Source organism: Phyllobates terribilis, unplaced genomic scaffold (genome assembly GCF_046119375.1).
Source record: "Phyllobates terribilis strain yellow unplaced genomic scaffold, ASM4611937v1 Scaffold_4__5_contigs__length_816908805, whole genome shotgun sequence".
Lineage (NCBI taxonomy): Eukaryota > Metazoa > Chordata > Amphibia > Anura > Dendrobatidae > Phyllobates > Phyllobates terribilis.
In genome coordinates this window covers 405,776,415-405,799,635 of record NW_027362764.1, presented here as the reverse complement: position 1 = coordinate 405,799,635, position 23,221 = coordinate 405,776,415, and the positions used below count along the sequence as shown (strand labels likewise).

The window sequence follows — 23,221 nt, the reverse complement described above, 5'->3', positions numbered from 1 at the left end:
GAGCCCAATGTTAGTCTGTGGGAGACGGCAGCACCCCCGGCAGTCTGTAGAAAGCCTAAAAAGCGCCCAAAACTATAGTGACAGTGTTCAAATCACATGGGGACAGCATGGGGATCGCCCCAGGAAGCATTTCTGACCCCCAGGGCACTGCTGTCAACAAAGTGGTCAGAGGTATTAAGCCACTTTTACGGGCTCACAATAAAACGTTCAAAAGCGAAACGGAAACGGTTTTCCTGTGAAATATGTCAAGGAACATCCTTTCCAGGGTAAAGACTTGTGTATAAGGTAAAATAAATAACCAAAACAAAAATACTCCTCCACACCTTGGGCTATGTATACAAGTAGCATTTTTTATGCGTTTTTGCACTTTTGTATTGCGTTCAACCGTGACAAATGCATTCACCGGGAAATGTCATTTTAACATTTTACAACATTATCTGGCCATGTGCTGTGTGACACATGCATACAGCGCTGAAAACACATGGGAACAGCATGGGGAAGACCCCTGGAAGCATGTCTGACACCCAGGTCACTGCCTAAAAGTGTGCCCATCAGAAGTGATCCTTGCCGCATCAGAAGATGCAGACTTGCAACTAACCCCGTGCAAGACCTTGTCCCAGGGCAGTGTTCAATTGTACCTCCCCCATTCCTTGCAATGCAAGAGCAAGTATGCAGCCTGCCACCCACCCACCCCCAGGCTGCAATACCATACTGCTTGCTTCCTTGCACTTGAAATTGGGCCTTTTAGGCATGTGAAGGACGAATCTGGCCACCACGTCATGGCTGCGTCAGCGGCCTGGTATCCATACTCGGTTCCCAGCCGCCCGGCGGCCGGGTGTCCACGCTTGGTCCCCAGCCGCCAGGGGGCGGCCGGGTGCCCACACACGGTCCCCAGCCGTCCCTATTTGAAGGACAGCCTAACCACAAACACGTGGACAAGTGAATGTGGCCAGGGATGGTCCATCTGACTGACGCCTTCACACTGGGTTAATATTGTGGAAGCCAGGACACAGTTGGACACTGGGATGCAACACGTCCTCCAGACATAGAGGATTGCGGGTCCTGGGTCAATCAGGCTTCAACACAAAGTTCAGAAGGTAGACAGCAGCAGTGGTCGGCCTCCTACACAACGAGTAAATTATTCATGATCATTAGGCCATCCATCCCCTTAGCTTTCTGTTCCTTGGAATGCAAGCGCATGTATGTAGTAGTGGCTAGGCCTGAGGTGGTCAGCGTTTTGGCGCATATCCTACCTCCTCCGAGGATTGCTGGATGTTTTCCTGCTACTATCCCAGTTCTATGACTCCCATTAAAACAAAGCTTCAGGTGATGAATGATGGATGAGGTGGTGGCAAAGGAGAAAGAGCAGGAGGAACAGGACCATTCACATCAATATCAGACCAGTCAACCACACATGTCTTGTAGGATATGTTTCTGTACCAAAAGGAGCGGTTCGGCTACACAGTTATAGGGCATACAGTCAGTGCAATGCCTACCAAAAATTTTGAGGCACTCCAATGCCCCCTTGGAAGTGACATGGAGGTCAGAGGGCCTTAACTAAACCGTTTATTCTATTTATAGCAACTGGGTCTCCTGTACACTGTTGGCCTAAGCAGTGAATGGAAGGCTTTCCAGAAATTATGAGGAACTGCAATGCCCCTTGAAACAGACGTGGATTACAGCGTACTAAAAACCTTCTACCCATTATTGGGAAGTGGGTCTCCCTTAGTTTTCGCCTATGCATTGAAAAGCAAAAGCTGACTAAAATTAGGAGGAAATGCAATGCCCATTGGAAGAGTTGTGGAGGTTAGAGGTAATTAAAAACAACATTTCAATGCCCCTTGGAAGAGCTGTGGAGTTCAGAGTGGTTTAACAAGACGGTTTTAATGCCCCTTGGAAGAGTGGTGGAGGTCGCAGTGGAATAAAAAGACAATATCAATGCCCCTTGGAAGAGTGGTGGAGGTCACAGTAGCTTAACAAGACAGTTTTAATGCCCCTTGGAAGAGCTGTGGAGCTCAGAGTGGTTTAACAAGACGGTTTTAATGCCCCTTGGAAGAGACGTGGAGGTCACAGTAGCTTAACAAGACGGATTTAATGGCGCTTGGAAGAGCTGTGGAGTTCAGAGTGGTTTAACAAGACGGTTTTAACGCCCCTTGGAAGAGACGTGGAGGTCACAGTAGCTTAACAAGACAGTTTTAATGCCCCTTGGAAGAGTGGTGGAGGTCGCAGTGGAATAAAAAGACAAGATCAATGCCCCTTGGAAGAGTGTTGGAGGTCTCAGTAGCTTAACAAGACGGTTTTAATGCCCCTTGGAAGAGCTGTGGAGTTCACAGTGGTTTAACAAGACGATTTTAATGCCCCTTGGAAGAGACGTGGAGGTCACAGTAGCTTAACAAGACAGTTTTAATGCCCCTTGGAAGAGTGGTGGAGGTCACAGTGGAATAAAAAGACAATATCAATGCCCCTTGGAAGAGTGGTGGAGGTCTCAGTAGCTTAACAAGACGGTTTTAATGCCCCTTGGAAGAGCTGTGGAGTTCAGAGTGGTTTAACAAGACGGTTTTAATGCCCCTTGGAAGAGACGTGGAGGTCACAGTAGCTTAACAAGACAGTTTTAATGCCCCTTGGAAGAGTGGTGGAGGTCGCAGTGGAATAAAAAGACAATATCAATGCCCCTTGGAAGAGTGGTGGAGGTCTCAGCAGCTTAACAAGACGGTTTTAATGCCCCTTGGAAGAGCTGTGGAGTTCAGAGTAGTTTAACAAGACGGTTTTAATGCCCCTTGGAAAAGACGTGGAGTTCAGAGTAGTTTAACAAGACGGTTTTCATGCCCCTTACAAGAGCCATGCAGTGCAGCATATTAAAAACATTATTCCCATTATTGGGGAGTGGGTCTCCCATAGTCTTTGCCTATGCCTTCCAAGCAAAAGCTGCCAAAAATTAGGACAGAGGCACTTTCAATGCCCCTTACAAGAGCCATGCAGTACAGCATATTAAAAACATTATTCCCATTATTGGGGAGTGGGTCTCCCATAGTCTTTGCCTATACCTTCCAAGCAAAAGCTGCCAAATATTAGGACGGAGGAACTTGCAATGCTGGCAAACAAGAGCCATGCAGTACAGCATATTAAAAACATTATTCCCATTATTGAGGAGTGGGTCTCCCATAGTCTTTGCCTATGCTTTCCAAGCTAAAGCTGCCAAAAATTAGGACGGAGGAACTTGCAATGCTGGCAAACAAGAGCCATGCAGTACAGCATATAAAAAACATTATTCCCATTATTGGGGAGTGGGTCTCCCATAGTCTTTGCCTATGCCTTCCAAGCAAAAGATGACAAAAATTAGGACGGAGGAACGTGCAATGCTGGCAAACAATAGCCATGCAATACAGCATATTAAAAACATTATTCCCATTATTGGGGAGTGGGTCTCCCATAGTCTTTGCCTATGCCTTCCAAGCAAAAGATGACAAAAATTAGGACGGAGGAACTTGCAATGCTGGCAAACAAGAGCCATGCAGTACAGCATATTAAAAACATTATTCCCATTATTGGGGAGTGGGTCTCCCATAGTCTTTGCCTATGCCTTCCAAGCAAAAGATGACAAAAATTAGGACGGAGGAACGTGCAATGCTGGCAAACAATAGCCATGCAGTACAGCATATTAAAAACATTATTCCCATTATTGGGGAGTGGGTCTCCCATAGTCTTTGCCTATGCCTTCCAAGCAAAAGATGACAAAAATTAGGATGGAGGAACTTGCAATGCTGGCAACACGGACCACGGTTACCCTGGTGGTATAGTGGTGGTGGAGGCTGAGGATAAGGAGAAGAGAAATATACAGCCGAAATGAGGAAGCGTATACCCATGTGTGGGTGTGAAGCGGTGCATGGGAATACACCTCCCGAAATAACACAGTGGATTTGACTTTATGTTACTCTGTTGTCATTTGGTGGTGATGAGAAGTCTGGACCAATCCAGCCCTTGTTCATTTTGATAAGGGTCAGCTTGTCAGCACTGTCAGTTGACAGGCGAGTGCGCTTATCAGTTATAATTCCCCCAGCGGCACTAAAAACACGCTAGCGGCAGGGCAGGCCAGGACCTCCAAGGCGTGCAGAGCGAGTTCATTCCAAATGTCCAGCTTGGATACCCAATAATTAAAAGGCACAGAGGAATCACGGAGGACGCTGGTACGGTCGGCAAGGTACTCCCTCACCATCTTTTGAAACTTTCCACTCCTTGTGAGAGTACCCCGCGCCCCAGGGCCTGTAAGCTGGGCGGGTCTCAAAAAACTGTCCCAGAACGTTGACAGTGTTCCCCTGCCTCTGCTGGATTGGAGTTACGTCTCTCTCGCCTGTACGCCTTGGTTGGGCAACTAACTGTGACCTCTGCCGCTAGAGTGTTCAGATGGGAATTTTTTTAACAGTTCTGCAGCAAGGGCCTTCTGGTACTGCCCCATTTTTGTAGACCTCTCCACCTCAGGAATAAGAGAGTGAAAGTTCTCCTTGTAGCGGGGGTCTAAAAGTGTCACCAACCAGTAATGACTGTCACCCAACATTTTGACAACGCGAGGGTCACGGTTAAGGCAGCGTAACATAAACTCAGCCATGCGTGCCAGACTGGTAACGGGCAAGACTTCCGTGTCCTCACCAAGATGACGACTGACCATGCTCTCCTCCTCCTCCTCCCCCCTGTCCTCAGGCCACCCACGATGAACCGACGGTATGACAGTTGTACAGGTACTACCGTCTACAGCGCATGATACCAGCTCCTGTTCTTCCTCCTCCTTCTCCTCCTCCTCTCCCTCATTGTCCCCCAATGCACGTTGGGATATGATGAGGCTGGGCTGTGTGTAATCGCCCGTTACAGCTTATTGATCCATCTCATCATACTCTGGCTGCAATGCCTCCTCTTTAATTCTCTGCAGAGAGCGTTGCAAAAGACAGACAAGTGGGATGCTGATGCTAATGATGGCGTCATCGCCACTCACCATCTTGGTGGACTCCTCAAAGTTTGTCAGGATGGTACATATGTCAGACATCCAGGTCCACTCCTGAGGTCTTATGTGTGGAGTCTGACCTGAATATCGATGGCCTTGTTGCAGCTGGTACTCCACAACTGTTCTCTTCTGCTCACAAATCCTTTGCAACATGTGGAGGGTAGAGTTCTAACGTGTGGGGACATCACACACCAGTCAGTGTGCCGGAAGCTGCAAACGCTGCTGCAACACAGCAAGGGCGGTGGAAGCTGTAGCCGACTTCCGAAAATGAGCTGACAGGCGGCGTACTTTGATGAGCAGATCTGGCAACTCGGGGTACGATTTAAGAAACCACTGAACCACGAGGTTAAGCACATGAGCCAGGCATGGTACGTGTGTGTGATCTCGCCTCGCCTCAGAGCCGCCACCAGGTTACGGCCATTGTCACACACGACCATGCCTGGATGTAGTTTCAGCAGTCTCAGCCACAGATCTGCCTGCTCTTTCACAGCTGTCCACAACTCACAAGCAGTGTGAGGTTTATCACTTAAGCTTATGAGTTTCAGCACAGCCTGTTGCCGCTTGGCTGAGGCAGTACTGCAGTGCTTCCAGCTTGTAACTGATGTGGTGATATCTGAGATGGAGGCTGAACATGAGGAGGAGGAGGAGGAGGAGGAGGATGATGCGCAGGAGTTGTACACTGTGGAGGCAACTCTGACTGACATCCTCGGTGTGGGGAGGATGTGTTCCGTCCCAAGGTCCGACTGGGTCCCGGCTTCCACTATGTTTACCCAGTGTGCCGTCAGGGAGATGTACCGTCCCTGGCCACAAGCACTTGTCCACGTGTCCGTTGTCAGGTGGACTCTCCCAGTAACTGCGTTGTTGAGGGCACGGCAGATGTTTTGGGACACGTGCTTGTGTAGTGCAGGGATGGCACACCGAGCAAAATAGTATCGGCTGGGGACCGAGTACCGAGGGACGGCCACCGCCATAAGGTTGCGGAAGGATTCCGTCTCCACCAGCCTAAAAGGCAGCATTTCCAACGCAAACAGTCGTGAAATGTGCGAATTTAGGACTGTGGCCTGTGGGGCGTTGGCTGCGAATTTGCGCTTTCGTTCAAAGGTCTGGAATATCTTGGCGGACGTGGACGTTGATGCTGTTTCTTGAGAAACTGCCATAACAAGTGAAGACTGAGAGGAGGGGGCATCTTTGAATGCAGTATGGACAGGGGATTGCCTTGCGCGCACAACAGGGGGTTCTCTTACACGCACAACAGCGGAAGAAGCAGTGGTGACACCCGCTGACACTGGTCGTGGACCCTGGGGTTCGCCCCACAGAGTCGGGTGCTTTGCTGACAAATGCCTGATCATGCTGGTGGTGGTCAGGCTGGTAGTTTTGTCACCCCTGCTGATGCTGGCATGGCAGGTGGTACAAATGGCCTTTTTGGGGTTATCAGCAGAGTCTTTAAAAAATTCCAGACTCTGGAAGACCTACAAGTTGTACTGGCAACGTCCCTCGTGTTGGTGTTACGGGGAACAGTTGCCCGGCTTCTGTGAGCGGCCACCACACTGCTTCTTCCTGCCTGTTGGGGTACTCTGCCTCCCTCCCCCTGTGTGCTTTTGGTCTCGCTCTGCGTGTCCTCCTGCCACGTTGGGTCAGTTACTAGATCATCCACCACCTCCTCCTCTTCCACTTGCACACCACGATCCTCCTCCTTACTTCGTGGTAATTGTGTCTCGTCATCATCCACCTCTTGTGACAAATTGCCAGCATCGACTTCCTCTGGCCATGGCTGTTCAAATATTTGGGCAACGCTACATGGGATCTCCTCTTCCACCACTTCAAGCGGAGCAGGCGAGGGGCACAAATATGGAAATGGACCAGTGAACAGCTCTTCAGAGTGTCCAAGTGTGGGATCAGTTGCTGTCTGACGACACTCGGCATGGTAGGAGGAAGGAGCATCTGGGTGAGGAGGAGTATGCGTTCGAGACTCACGGCTACTAATACTTGACCGTGTGGAAGACAGACCGGAGGTGGTGGTGCCCAGGTAACTGGAAGTATTATCTGCTATCCAATTAATACCTGTTCACACTGATCAGTTCGCAATACTGGTGTTGTAGCGTGCTTCACTAGTAATTCGGTCAAGAAGTGGGAGCGAGAAGATGTGGCTATTGGTTGTGGCACATTTTCACCTTGGCCACGGCCCCGCCTTCTACACGCACCATCACCAGAACGTCCAGTTCCACGTCCCTTGCCACGCGCTTTGCCCATTGTAAATGAAGTAAAATAGCTTACACTCGCACTATCAATGGAAAAAGGGTAATAAAAAGGAGATTAGAACCGTGGAAGAGGAAAACCACACTTCTATTTCTCTGGCCTACACCATAATCTTTTAAACAGATATATTTGTGTCTGAACACTGAGCGAGACACTCAAACAGTTTTTTTTTTATGTAAAAAAGCCAAAAAGGTGGATAATACAGAGATTTGAACCGTGGAACTGCAAAACAACAGTTATAGTTATGTGGCCTACACCAGAATCTTTTAAACAGATATATTTGTGTCTGAACAGTCAGCGAGACCCATTACTGGTTTTTTTAACGGAAAAAAGGCAAAAAGCTGGATAATACAGAGATTTGAACCAAGGAACTGCAAAACCACAGTTATAGTTATGTGGCCTACACCAGAATTTTTCAAACAGATATATTTGTGTCTGAACAGTCAGGGAGACACTATTACTGTTTTTTTTACGGAAAAAAGGCCAAAAGCTGGATAATACAGAGATTTGAACTGTGGAAATGCAAAACCACAGTTATAGTTATGTGGCCTACACCAGAATCTTTTAAACAGATACATTTGTGTCTGAACAGTCAGGGAGACACTACTACTGTTTTTTTTAACTGAAAAAAGGCAAAAAGCTGGATAATACAGAGATTTCAAACCTTGGAACTGCAAAACCACAGTTATAGTTATGTGGCCTACACCAGAATCTTTTAAACAGATATATTTGTGTTTGAAAAGTCAGGGAGACACTATTACTGTTTTTTTTTACGGAAAAAAGGCCAAAAGCTGGATAATACATAGATTTGAACCGTGGAACTGCAAAACAACAGTTATAGTTATGTGGCCTACACCAGAACCTTTTAAACAGATATATTTGTGTCTGAACAGTCAGGGAGACACTATTACTGTTTTTTTTTACGGAAAAAAGGCCAAAAGCTGGATAATACAGAGATTTGAACCGTGGAACTGCAAAACCACAGTTATAGTTAAGTGGCCTACACCAGAATCTTTTAAACAGATATATTTGTGTCTGAACAGTCAGGGAGACACTATTACTGTTTTTTTTACGGAAAAAAGGCCAAAAGCTGGATAATACAGAGATTTGAACCGTGAAACTGCAAAACCACAGTTATAGTCATGTGGCCTACACCAGAATCTTTTAAACAGATATATTTGTGTCTGATAAGTCAGCGAGACACATTACTGTTTTTTATAACGAAAAAAAAGCAAAAAGCTGGATAATACAGAGATTTGAACAGTGGAACTGCAAATCAACAGATATACTTATGTGGCCTACACCAGAATCTTTTAAACAGATACATTTGTGTCTGAACAGTCAGGGAGACACTATTACTGGGTTTTTTTACGAAAAAAAGGCCAAAAGCTGGATAATACAGAGATTTGAACCGTGGAACTGCAAAACCACAGTTATAGTTATGTGGCCTACACCAGAATCTTTTAAACAGATATATTTGTGTCTGAACAGTCAGGGAGACACTATTACTGTTTTTTTTTATGGCAAAAAGCTGGATAATACAGAGATTTGAACCGTGGAACTGCAAAACCACAGTTATAGTTATGTGGCCTACACCAGAATCTTTTAAACAGATATATTTGTGTCTGAACAGTCAGGGAGACACTATTACTGTTTTTTTATGGAAAAAAGGCCAAAAGCTGGATAATACAGAGATTTGAACCGTGGAACTGCAAAACAACAGTTATAGTTATGTGGCCTACACCAGAATCTTTTAAACAGATATATTGGTGTCTGAACAGTCACAGACACACTCAATTTTTTATTTTTTTTGGGGGGGGGGGGGGGGAATACCAAAAGGTTAATAAGACGCGCATTTGTACAGTATGACTGAGGAAAAAAAAAAATACAGGATTTAGATGAAAAAAAGGATTTTTCCTGGCCCCTGAGACCGGGGAATAAGTCTAGCAATTTGACCAGCAGGAGCACACAGGACTGTAATGCACTGTTTGTTGGTATAACCACTGCGTCTCCTATACAGCCTGCCCGCCTGCCTGATATCTGGGATGGATATTAGTCCTGAGAAGGACTGTTTGTTTGATTTGGCAGGCTTTCGAGACCCTACACTACCTATTTCACACTATATATCTCTCCCTAACTCAGCAGCACTGACCCTACACTGTCTGATCCCGGGCGACTGTGTCCAAGATGGCGGCGCCCGGTTTTAAATACTCGAGGTGACGCTGTGCGTCCAGCCAATCACTGTAATGCCCACAAACAACATGGCTGCGGCATTACAGTGACTGGCTGGCAATCCCTGCATGTTCATTGGCTCTGTAAAGAGCGCCAAACATGCAGGGCGGAGACCCGAGCTCACCCCCGAGTAACCCGGAAATGCTCGGTGCTCGCCGAACATCCCGAGTAGTGAGATGCTCGGGCGAGTACCGAGCAGTGTCGAGCATGCTCGCTCAACACTAGTGCCTACTATTATTGATAACCTCAGCGGCATGTGCAGTAGTGGTTTATATTGACTTATTCTGCTCATTGATAACTGATCTTCTTTAATAGTTATCTAAAATACAATACATTGTTCAATTTTCTTCAGATAGAAGAAGTAAGGAATGTGTACACTATACTTCTTAAGCTAGCCATACACATTAGATAGCTGTCCACCAAAAAATTAGTCATTAATATAGTTTGCTCAAAGAACCCCTCTTTAATGTATTTAATATAAATAAATACTTAGATCTCATTTAAATAGCTATCTAAATTATTTTTCTGCATAAATGTATATTTATATCTTTATTTAATTATATACAGTACAGACCAAAAGTTTGGACACACCTTCTCATTTAAAGATTTTTCTGTATTTTCATGACTATGAAAATTGTACATTCACACTGAAGGCATCAAAACTATGAATTAACACATGTGGAATTATATACTTAACAAAAAAGTGTGAAACAAGTGAAACTATGTCTTATATTCTAGGTTCTTCAAAGTAGCCACCTTTTGCTTTGATTGCTTTGATAACTGCTTTGCACACTCTTGGCATTCTCTTGATGAGCTTCAAGAGGTAGTCACTGGAAATGATCTTCCAACAATCCTGAAGGAGTTCCCAGAGATGCTTAGCACTTGTTGACCCTTTTGCCTTCACTCTGCGGTCCAGCTCACCCCAAACCATCTCGATTGGGTTCAGGTCTGGTGACTATGGAGGCCAGGTCATCTGGCGTAGCACCCCATCACTCTCCTTCTTGGTCAAATAGCCCTTACACAACCTGGAGGTGTGTTTGGGGTCATTGTCTTGTTGAAAAATAAATGATGGTCCAACTAAACGCAAAACGGATGGAATAGCATGCCGCTTCAAGATGCTGTGGTAGCCATGCTGGTTCAGTATGCCTTCAATTTTGAATAAATCCCCAACAGTGTCATCAGCAAAGCACCCCCACACAATCACACCTCCTCCTCCATGCTTCACGGTGGGAACCAGGCATGTAGAGTCCATCCGTTCACCTTTTCTGCGTCGCACAAAGACACGGTGGTTGGAACCAAAGATCTCAAATTTGGACTCATCAGACCAAAGCACAGATTTCCACTGGTCTAATGTCCATTCCTTGTGTTCTTTAGCCCAAACAAGTCTCTTCTGCTTGTCGCCTGTCCTTAGCAGTGGTTTCCTAGCAGCTATTTTACCATGAAAGCCTGCTGCACACAGTCTCCTCTTAACAGTTGTTGTAGAGATGTGTCTGCTGCTAGAACTCTGTGTGGCATTGACCTGGTCTCTAATCTGAGCTGCTGTTAACCTGCGATTTCTGAGGCTGTTGACTTGGATAAACTTATCCTCAGAAGCAGCGGTGACTCTTGTTCTTCCTTTCCTGAGGCGGTCCTCATGTGAGCCAGTTTCTTTGTAGCACTTGATGGTTTTTGAAACTGCACTTGGGGACACTTTCAAAGTTTTCCCAATTTTTCGGACTGACTGACCTTCATTTATTAAGTAATGATGGCCACTCGTTTTTCTTTACTTAGCTGCTTTTTTCTTGCCATAATACAAATTCTAACAGTCTATTCAGAAGGACTACCAGCTGTGTATCCACCTGACTTCTGCACAACACAACTGATGGTTCCAACCCCATTTATGAGGCAAGAAATCCCACTTATTAAACCTGACAGGGCACACCTGTGAAGTGAAAACCATTTCCGGTGACTACCTCTTGAAGCTCATCAAGAGAATGCCAAGAGTGTGCAAAGCAGTCCTCAAAGCAAAAGGTGGCTACTTTGAAGAACCTAGAATATAAGACATATTTTCAGTTGTTTCACATTTTTTGTTAAGTATATAATTCCACATGTATTAATTCACAGGAGCAGATTATTAGCAAATGAGATTTTTGAAATCTCATGTGTATATTGTGCTTTTTTCCCACTTGTAAATTAGTCTGTGGTACAGATTTTAATATCTGCAGTGTGCCAATTGTTTATGTTTTTTTATGTATTTTTCCCATGGACATCAGTGGAATAAAAAAACATTTTCACAATGGCATAGAATGGTTTGCCAACATCAGGGACAAGAAAAAGTATTTTGAATCCCCTAACACATGGACCATTCCCACTCTATTCTCTCCATCCATTATTAAATTTCTTCTTCGCAAATCAAGTTGGGACAAATTTATTGAACCTTGCAAATTTGAATCTGCTCATCTCTACTCTGACCCTCTTGTTATTTTCTGTTGAAATCAGACACTATTTAAAAAATAAAATGCGATATTATATTTTGCTTTTTTTTTTTTTTTTACTTTTTTTTATTCTAGCCCTAATTTTTTCCGAGTCTTAACCCTAACTCTAGCCCTAATCCTATTCCTAATCCTAGTTCTAAAGTTGGTCCTAAACAAACCATAGACCAATTCTATTCCTATTAATTTTAGGTAAAGAATATAAAATAGTTACATTGATTATAACGATTTTTTATTTTTTTTTTGTTTTGTTTTTCTACAAGGGACAATTTTTTGGATAGCTAGCCGAGTAAATTTCTGTCTCTGCTTTCACAAAATTATTAGGGAAAGGAAAGGCAGGAAGCTATGGGAGATCACAGTGCAGTCTAGGCCATCTCCTTCTTTGTAGGCAGTGCCTATGCTAAGTGCAGCATTGAAGATGAGTTTGTAATTGCTTCCTGTGCTCTGCATGGGCAGCGTCTGACATGACAAAGTTATTAGTATAAGAAGTGAGTTTTCTCATCTCGATCAATGCCAATGCAGAGAGCAGCAGCTAAAATCTACTCAACTGCTCTGTTCTGCATAAGTGCTGCCTGCCTTGCAGAGATTGAGAAGACAACGGAGCTGATGGCTGTTTTATTGATTCAGCTTGCTGGCAGCATCCTCCTGAACCATTTTATAGCGTGGGCTGAGTTGTGGGATTATGGGGGACAGGTTGCAATCAGAAAAATGGTCAGAAATGCATATTTTTTTTTTATTTCATAAGTTAACACTGTGTGAGAGCTGGGAGCATCTCTATGTGCATACCAGCTTTCAGTCAGATGAAGGCAGATGGATCATACTGGATGCCCATGTCAGCGGTGCCATTTCAGTAGATCTATGAGAGATGTGCATGCTCAGCCACTAGAAGGGTGACTTAGTGGACATACAAGGCTTTCAGAAGTGCTGTCATCAGGAGACACCATCCAGATCATCAAAGGCAGTTATCTTATCAATGGGGAAACCAATTTTAAATTATGTAAATTGCCAAAATATTTATTTTCACAAGTTCGGTGATTTTAACAGCATGGTATATGTTGGCACGACCCCTTTAAATGAGGAATTGAATGAATATTTCTATTCATTTTGGTTTTATTATACGCTGTGAGATATATAATCTCTTCAGTTTTTGCTCAGATCTTTAGACATACACATTAATGGTAGATTATTACACCCATTCACAATGCAAGATGTAAAAAGGCTTCTCTTTCTATAAGATGCTTTCAATTTTAAAATTCTTTAGAAATCATTTCCTTGAATGAATTGGAAATTAACACCCAATTAATTTATTTTTCTTTATAACTCATAGGAGATATTGATCGTAGAGACAGCAGTGGAACATTAAGCACCCTGTTAGGAGGATGGAGAATGGTCTGTCCGCCTTGTGAATGTGAATGATTGGTCCTGCAGTGTTCAGCGTTGGAGCAGTGGTGATTGTGCAGGCTGAGATTTAAACTCTGTCCATCCCTGGCACAGCGTGACTACAACATTTAGAAAGATGAACTGCAGTGGGCTGTGGGGACAGGACTGAATCGATCCTGCACTTTTGCACGTTGTGATGCACAAACCCAAAGCACAGCAATCCAATATACGAACGGATTTCAGATAGTTACACTGACCTGATTTCATTCTACAGATACATCAATCAAGAAGACGTAACATTATAAAAGCTGATAGTTATTGTTTCAAGTATTCTCAATATTCTAATGTCTAATTGTTCTTCAACACCAGCAGCTATGGAGACCTAAACACACAACAGGTGAAATCTATATTTATGATGGCAGAGTACTGTGAGCACATACGACCTAGTCCTGCAGGATTATTATGATGTATTTATACCATCAACACATCTCAGGTCAGAAAACACGTCTGACTACCCAGCAAGGATTCTCTAAGCAGAAAATGATAAGTATTTAACCTGTAGTCAGTTTATAATGAGACTCACACTGCAGATATACACTGTAATTGCATGATGATTCATGATTTTCTTACAAAATTTAACCAAGGACGCTCGTCGAGCAAAATCTAACACACATAAGATATTTAGTCCTTCAGTCAAAAATATTTACAATATATTAAAGATAAGTAATGACAATTTTTTCCAACCATGGCGACAGTATTGACCTAGTAAAAGCCTCAGCAGGGAAACTCTAACGGAGGAAATCATCAAAGCTTTTCCGCCAGTTTTTGGTGTCAAAAAGTCACATTTTGTTTACACCGTGTTTGGGCAGAAAGAAAAATATATTGTGACTATTTTACACTATGTCTCTCACCACATTTTTAAAGTGGGTGGGAAAGTGAGCTACGCAAAAGGGGGTTAAGTGGGTTTTCCACTACTTTACACCAACTCCAATGTTTTATAACAGCCCCCAGATGGGCACTTTCACAAATACCATCCGTGCCAAAGTCATCTCAGAAAGCTGACGGTGTTCCTTGGCATGTGATGCTGCAGTCAACACTGCTCTCACTTCCTTTGACATCAGGACAGATCAGCCCCTATTCTGGGTCTGGGTTTTCACATGACATCACAAACACGTGACTGTATGGTGCTGTGTTTTTTTGGAGGTGCTCTAGTCACCACTCCACGCTAATTCAGTGCAGACACACTTTTTCTGTCATACACATGTTCAGTACACCCAGTAGGGGCAGACATAACATTGATGCAACAAGGGGCCAAGAGATAAGGGGACCACTTCTAGCTCAGGTAGAATTGTGCATTAAGATGAGCTATTGCACTGCAAAGGGCCCATATATTGTTCTTGCGCAGGGGCTCTTTTCCGTCTTTGTATGACCCTGAGACTCAGTATCTGTGCCACTTCTCCACTGCTTCCGACTTCCATGATTAACTATGTACCACCAATGTTCACCAAGAAGTGAGAGAAGATTAGGAGGCATGACACTGGGCGTACTTTCTTCACTGCTGGCTTATAAGTTAGCGTAAGGAACCATGGGATTTATAGGAAAAACACCAGGAAAGCAGGGAATGGGAAGGAAGCCCGGTAAACACCAAAGCTGTGGCCAGTAGACTGTAAATGTCTCAGAAAGGACAGAAAACATGGCGTGCACCACGACGCCAGTCTTAATGAATTGCTCCAATGTGTCTTTTGGCGTTTTATGGAGTTTTTTCTCAGTTTTGTTCCCCCAAAGCATCCTGTGGCCAGATACTAGCTGGAAGTCAATAAGTAAATATAAAAAGCACTTTTTGGGGTATATTTTTTACTCACTATTTTGAAGTCAGTGGCATTTCATCCACATTATCTTGAAAACAACGCACATAATTAATGTCTGAATGAAGAAAATGCCATCTAAAAAACACTAGTTACACAGACATGAAAACCAAGCCAAAAAAGGCGGCACACAAAATGTGTGAAAGAAGCCAAATGAATCATTTCTAAAAAGGGAAATACCTGTAAAAATTGTGTTACTCACTTTAAATAAAGAACATAACACTTCCCCTAATGTATGCCAGCATTTTCACATGCATTATGAGTTTTAACCATAAAAGCTACAATATTCCCTTCAGCATTATATACTGAAGAAAAGATATTCATAGTAGTTTTAGAACAAAAAGGAGACTTTCTACAGTATTAGCCTATCAACTTAGTGCACAAATTGCATTAGGGAAAACCTCATAAAACTGCAATTTTCATTGCAATTTTCCATACTGGTGAGGATACTTTAGTAGGAAAAAATTTTCAGCATTTTGTAATAAAAAAAATAATAATATAACATAGTGAGATCATGGACAAGTACTCTGCCGAATTACTGTCAAACTAGGTAAACCTGGTCAAAGATTTGGGGTCTGATTCATTAAGACTGGCACTTTGCACTCCAAACTTAATGAAGGCAGAGCAAGAAATAAATGTGCTTTATTCATTAAAGGGAATCTGTCACCAGGTTTTCGCTATCTCATCTGAGAGCAACATAATGTAGGGAAAGAGACCCTGATTCCAGCAATGCATCACTTAGTTTATTGGTTGCAGCAATTATGACGTAATCAGAGTTTTCTCTGCTGTAGATGTAGCAATGCTCAGAAACCTGACCCTGCCCACACCACTAATTAGCAGCTTTCTATGTACATTGTATATTGACAGTAAGCTGCTAATCAGTGCTGGGGGCATGGTTGGACCAAAGCTGGCAGCTAGTCCAGCAGTGCTAATGTCCTGTTGATAAAACACTGATTGTATTGAAACTACATCACACAACCTAATAAGTGAGACATCCCTGTAATTAGTGTCTCAGTCCTTACCTCATCCTGCCATCAGATCACATAGCAAAAAACTAGTGACAGATTTCCATTTAGAGGCACATCTTACAACTGCCGTGCACCTCCACCAGATATGTTAGTCCATTTGGGAACTGAAGTACATTTTGGAGTAATTTAAGCCAGTAAAGTGGCATCTATTTTGATGAATTTTCCAGCCACCCCTTACCCTGCACAAGCTATGCCTACTTTGGTGAAGCTGGGCAGGACAGGCATAAAAATGCAAAAAGTCATACAATTTATTCTCAACTTCAAGTTGCAATATTTCAACCTAGCAAAAACATCTTATTCCTAACCTGGTGTTCATAGCCCATAAATATACGTCCTTGGGTATCACCCTTCCTATGGTGTACAAAAATGTCTGGAAGCTAGGACACATTACAGCGATTAATACATGTTGGCACATCAGTGACAGGAAGAATTGGATTTTTAGAGCATCAGTCTGACTGAATAAATGTGGTGTGGAAATTGCATGTGATTTGTATTGGTGGAAATGCTCTTGATCCATAGTTTTTAATGTAGGGTCACATACAAAAATGCCAAAATGATGTTCAGAGGTTAACATTTCATTTGAACCCTGGTGACTAAAAAGGCCCAACAGATAAAGTTCTAGGTAAGAAAACACTTGCAACATACAAGGCATATCAAAATTAAGGGGCCTTTTTCTAGATTTTTTTTTATTGGGGCCCAGTTCTCACTGATTCCTATCACTCCCCCATACATGTTAGCCAGTTGAAAAAAGATTGATTGTTTTCAGTGGAAGAAACAAAATAATATTCTTGTAGTTATGATGCCTTTTAATGGCTAACAAAAATAAAATATTTTATGTTACAACGCAAGCTTTCGAGACTTCTTTGGTCTCTTCATCAGGCATGGAACAACAAAGTATCTGAAGAAACACAAAGCTATACACAGAAAGAGCAGAGACATGACTTAATAAATGGACATTAAAAAAACAAAAACAAACTGAGCTTGATTATTTTTTTAAATGTCCAATTATTATGTCTTGTCTCTGCTCTTTTTGTGTATATCTTTGTGTTTCTTCAGATAGTTTGTTATACCATGCCTGAGGAAGAGACCTAAGTAGTCTTGAAAGCTTGTAACATCACTTATTTTATTTTTGTTAGCCATTAAAAGGTATCATAACTACAAGATCCCCCATACATATGAACTGTTATGCACACGCCCGGGCTGAGCGGCGTGTGCGTGTGATTGTAGTGATTCCACTGGACCATGAACCGGAGAGTTCCTGGAGGGGCGTGACTAAGTATCTGGCCGATCCGACCAAGATGGCACGACGGCATACGACGCCAGTGCACCAGGGAGAAACCGGGCAGAGGGACCAGGTGCTACTCCAGGTCAAACTCCGGACACGGGGGTTGACCCACACAGGGATTACTGGATCAGGCTGGTTAGGCTGGCGCACAGACTGGAGGGTATAGGCAGGCACGACTGGTATGCAGGCAGGCGGGTAAAGGCAAGCGCAGCTAGAGTGCAGACAGGGAGGCACTAGCAGGTAGGAACACAGGCGGGATAGGACCCAGTACACACTGGGACTCAGGAACAATACAGGTAGAGGGGTACAGGCAAGCACAGCTAGAGTGCAGACAGGGAGGCACTAGCAGGTAGGAACACAGGCGGGATAGGACCCAGTACACACTGGGACTCAGGAACAGGCAGGTTAGGCTGGCACAGACTGGTGGATATAAGCAAACACGGCAGGTATGCAGATGGGTGGATACAGGCGAGTATGCAGGCAGGGAGGTACTGGCCGAAAGGACGGGCTGGAGCACAGAAAGGTTAAGACCCAGTACAGACTGGGTCACAGAACCGCAGATGCGGTAGACAACCACAGCAGAGAGGGAACGCCCGAAGCGGTGGGCAAGAACAGAGCAGGACAGGACTGCCGGAGCAGCGGGCAGAAGCAGGGCAGGACAGGACTGCCGGAGCAGCGGGCAGAAGCAGGGCAGGACAGGACTGCCGGAGCAGCGGGCAGAAGCAGGGCAGGACAGGACTGCCGGAGCAGCGGGCAGAAGCAGGGCAGGACAGGACTGCCGGAGCAGCGGGCAGAAGCAGGGCAGGACAGGACTGCCGGAGCAGCGGGCAGAAGCAGGGCAGGACAGGACTGCCGGAGCAGTGAGCAAGGAGTCAGAGCAGGCTAGAACCGCCGGAGCGGTAAGCAAAGGAGTCAGAGCAGACTAGAACCGCCGGAGCGGTGAGCAAAGGAGTCAGAGCAGGCTAGAACCGCCGGAGCGGTGAGCAAAGGAGTCAGAGCAGGCTAGAACCGCCGGAGCGGTGAGCAAAGGAGTCAGAGCAGGCTAGGCTGAGTAGGGGGGACAGGGCTCTGTTCACACGGAACAGACAGGAAGGGAAAGGCAGAGCCAGACACCCACAGGGTACTAGCAGTGAAGTAGCGAGTGGACCACAAACTAACAAACGGGAGTACAGAGACAACAAGCAGGAGTTAGGTACGAGTTCAGACTCTGCAGAAAAAGGAAGGGAACGGACATAGAGGCAAAACAGGTAAAGGATAGGAGAGAGTTCAGACTGGAACTGAGTGTACGGAGGAGACCGACACTGCAGCGGGATACAGGAGCGGGTCTGGGAATACGGCCCCCAGAGAGGCAGGACGAACAGGCAAGGAGCGTGTTCAGACAGGACAGACAAGATACAGGAGCGGGTCTAGGTAATCAGCCCCTAGAAGGCGGGAGGAACAGGCTAGGAGCGTGTTCAGACAGGTCAGACAAGATACAGGAACAGGTCTAGGTAATCGGCCCCTAGAAGGCAGGAGGAACAGGCTAGGAGCGTGTTCAGACAGGTCAGACAAGATACAGGAACAGGTCTAGGTAATCGGCCCCTAGAAGGCAGGAGGAACAGGCTAGGAGCGTGTTCAGACAGGCCTGGAAATACAGCCTCCAGGATAGGCAGACAAGAGAACACAGAACGGGACCTGGCACCTTCAGAGTGCAAGCACACACTGAAAGAAACACTATGCTCAGGCAGGGATAGATGGGCGCAGCTGAGCTATATACCAGGTGACAGACAGCAATAGGCTGAGGACGCACAAGAGGTGTGACCCACAGCAGGTACAAAAAGCAGGAAGTGATCGGGCGCCGCCCTTAAGCAGCAGAAACAGACACAAACAGACAGCATGGAGGGAAGCCAGAGAGACATTCTGGACAGGAGATCAAGTGCGCGCTCTTGCACAGTGGGAGATGGACCACTATGCAAGGACGCCGCCAGGTATGTTACAGTACCCCCCCCCTTACGCCCCCTCTTCTTCAGGCCTGCCAGAATCTTCCGCAGGGAATTCGAGGACCAGTCGTTCACTTCAAGGAGATCACTTCCACTGTCCACAGGAAAAACTGATCTCATCTGGTTAGCTAGGATGCTACCTCCTATCCAGCCATCCTCAGCAACAGACGAAACGGGTGGAGTACCAGGAACAGCACACAAGGAAGTCTCTCTCCACATATTTTCAGGTGGCACCCCAGAGGGTACAGGAGACAACTGGAAGTCCTTCACCGGGTTGGAGGGGGACAGAGACTTGGGGGTAATCTCTGCTTCGAGGTACATCTTGTCAAGCTCACAGGAAGAAATAGACGGGTTATCAGGTACATAATGAGGAAAAGTCACTGTCTCTTTGTTATCTGGTGGTACCCCGGAGGATTCAGGAAACAACTGGAGGTCCTCCGCCGGGTCAGAAGAGTGCAGAGGCTCAGAGAAAACATCTGCTTCAGAGTACACTAGGTCGGACTCACTGGACGAAGCAGGCGAGGTATCGGGTACCGAGTATAGGAAAGTCTCTGTCCATTCACCACCAGGTGGCACCCCGAAGGGTTCTGGAGACAACTGGCGGTCCTCCGCCTGGTCAGAGGGGTGTAGAGACTCACGGGTAACCTCTGCTTCAGAGTACACTAGGTCGGACTCACTGGACGAAGCAAGCGAGGTATCAGATCTAGGATATAGGAGAGTCTCTGTCCATTCACCACCAGGTGGCACCAAGAAGGGTTCTGGAGACAACTGGAGGTCCTCCGCCTGGTCGGAGGGGTGTAGAGACTCGGGAGTAACCTCTGCTTCGGAGTACACTAGGTTGGACTCACTGGACGAAGCGAGCGAGGTATCAGGTACAGAGTATAGGAGAGTCTCTGTCCTTTCGCTACCAGGTAGCACCCCGAAGGGTTCAGGAGACAACTGGAGGTCCTCCGCCTGGTCGGAGGGGTGTAGAGACTCGGGGGTAACTACCACTTTGGGGTACCCATTGTCAGGCTCACAGGACGAAGCGGACAAAGTATCGAGTACCGGGTGTAGAGAAGTCTCGTTCCATTTGTCATCGAGTGGTATCCCGGAGGATTCAGGAGGCAACAGGGGGTCCTCCACCGGGTAGTAGAGGTGCACAGACTCTGAGGTAACCACAGCTTTGGAGCATCCTTGGACATGCACACCGGTTAAAGTGGGTGAAGCATCTGATGCCGGGTGCAGGAAGTTCTCCTGTGTGGAGTCTGGATGGGCAGAAGCCTCTTCGGGCAGGAGAACTGGTGCACTACCCACGCACATTACCCGTTGGGGCTTCTCCGGGATACAGGGAGATGAAGCTTCAGTAGGGACTTCAAGGTTGGGGTCAGGAGGTCTCAGGGAGGACAGACCCTGGCGTGACGGCTTGCCTCTATGTCTAGCACGTCTGGACTGCCTCTTGAGGTTGGGAGAAGTATTCCGGAAAGCGTAGTCACCCTGTGAGGATTCTGGGTGGGCAGTAGTCTCATTGGGCTGGAGGACTATTGCGCTACCCACACACATTACCCGTCGGGGCTGCTCCGGGATATTGGGAAGTGAAGCTTCAGCAGGGGTTTCAGGGTTAGGGTCCTCGAAGACCATACGAAAGGCCACCAGGAAGGCCAGCAGGTCAAGGACGACAGGATCCCATGCTTCCCATAGGGGGGTGACCCATTTCAAGGCATCACCCGCTAGGTAGTCAATCATAAAGGCCACTTTAGCCCAATCGGAAGGAAAATAGAGAGGGTAGGCCTTAAAGTGTAGCATGCATTGCTCCACAAATGCACGACACTGTCTTGGATCCCCATAGTAACGTGGCGGATCCGCAGGAACGAGAGCTGATAGATCCATCTGGACGGTGCGTAATTCGCCTGGAACTCAGCTAAGGGAAAAAAAAATATTTATTTATTTATTTTAATGCATGTATTCGCTGGAAAACTTCTCAGAGAGCGAAGGCCGTGGGGCTCAACGGGAACCATGGCCTGAGCATGCTGTTATGCACACGCCCGGGCTGAGCGGCGTGTGCGTGTGATTGTAGTGATTCCACTGGACCATGAACCGGAGAGTGCCTGGAGGGGCGTGACTAAGTATCTGGCCGATCCGACCAAGATGGCACAACGGCATACGACGCCAGTGCACCAGGGAGAAACCGGGCAGAGGGACCAGGTGCTACTCCAGGTCAAACTCCGGACACGGGGGTTGACCCACACAGGGATTACTGGATCAGGCTGGTTAGGCTGGCGCACAGACTGGAGGGTATAGGCAGGCACGACTGGTATGCAGGCAGGCGGGTAAAGGCAAGCGCAGCTAGAGTGCAGACAGGGAGGCACTAGCAGGTAGGAACACAGGCGGGATAGGACCCAGTACACACTGGGACTCAGGAACAATACAGGTAGAGGGGTACAGGCAAGCACAGCTAGAGTGCAGACAGGGAGGCACTAGCAGGTAGGAACACAGGCGGGATAGGACCCAGTACACACTGGGACTCAGGAACAGGCAGGTTAGGCTGGCACAGACTGGTGGATATAAGCAAACACGGCAGGTATGCAGATGGGTGGATACAGGCGAGTATGCAGGCAGGGAGGTACTGGCCGAAAGGATGGGCTGGAGCACAGAAAGGTTAAGACCCAGTACAGACTGGGTCACAGAACCGCAGATGCGGTAGACAACCACAGCAGAGAGGGAACGCCCGAAGCGGTGGGCAAGAACAGAGCAGGACAGGACTGCCGGAGCAGCGGGCAGAAGCAGGGCAGGACAGGACTGCCGGAGCAGCGGGCAGAAGCAGGGCAGGACAGGACTGCCGGAGCAGCGGGCAGAAGCAGGGCAGGACAGGACTGCCGGAGCAGCGGGCAGAAGCAGGGCAGGACAGGACTGCCGGAGCAGCGGGCAGAAGCAGGGCAGGACAGGACTGCCGGAGCAGCGGGCAGAAGCAGGGCAGGACAGGACTGCCGGAGCAGTGAGCAAGGAGTCAGAGCAGGCTAGAACCGCCGGAGCGGTAAGCAAAGGAGTCAGAGCAGACTAGAACCGCCGGAGCGGTGAGCAAAGGAGTCAGAGCAGGCTAGAACCGCCGGAGCGGTGAGCAAAGGAGTCAGAGCAGGCTAGAACCGCCGGAGCGGTGAGCAAAGGAGTCAGAGCAGGCTAGGCTGAGTAGGGGGGACAGGGCTCTGTTCACACGGAACAGACAGGAAGGGAAAGGCAGAGCCAGACACCCACAGGGTACTAGCAGTGAAGTAGCGAGTGGACCACAAACTAACAAACGGGAGTACAGAGACAACAAGCAGGAGTTAGGTACGAGTTCAGACTCTGCAGAAAAAGGAAGGGAACGGACATAGAGGCAAAACAGGTAAAGGATAGGAGAGAGTTCAGACTGGAACTGAGTGTACGGAGGAGACCGACACTGCAGCGGGATACAGGAGCGGGTCTGGGAATACGGCCCCCAGAGAGGCAGGACGAACAGGCAAGGAGCGTGTTCAGACAGGACAGACAAGATACAGGAGCGGGTCTAGGTAATCAGCCCCTAGAAGGCGGGAGGAACAGGCTAGGAGCGTGTTCAGACAGGTCAGACAAGATACAGGAACAGGTCTAGGTAATCGGCCCCTAGAAGGCAGGAGGAACAGGCTAGGAGCGTGTTCAGACAGGTCAGACAAGATACAGGAACAGGTCTAGGTAATCGGCCCCTAGAAGGCAGGAGGAACAGGCTAGGAGCGTGTTCAG

General features: G+C 46.7%; 1 protein-coding gene across 1 annotated transcript in view; it reads right to left on the bottom strand.

The window, feature by feature from the left end:
- The window catches only part of LOC141265457 (dynein axonemal heavy chain 5-like), a 526,560-nt gene that overhangs the window by 127,253 nt on the left and 376,086 nt on the right, over positions 1-23,221 (bottom strand). The gene's annotated exons all lie outside the window — the stretch shown is intronic.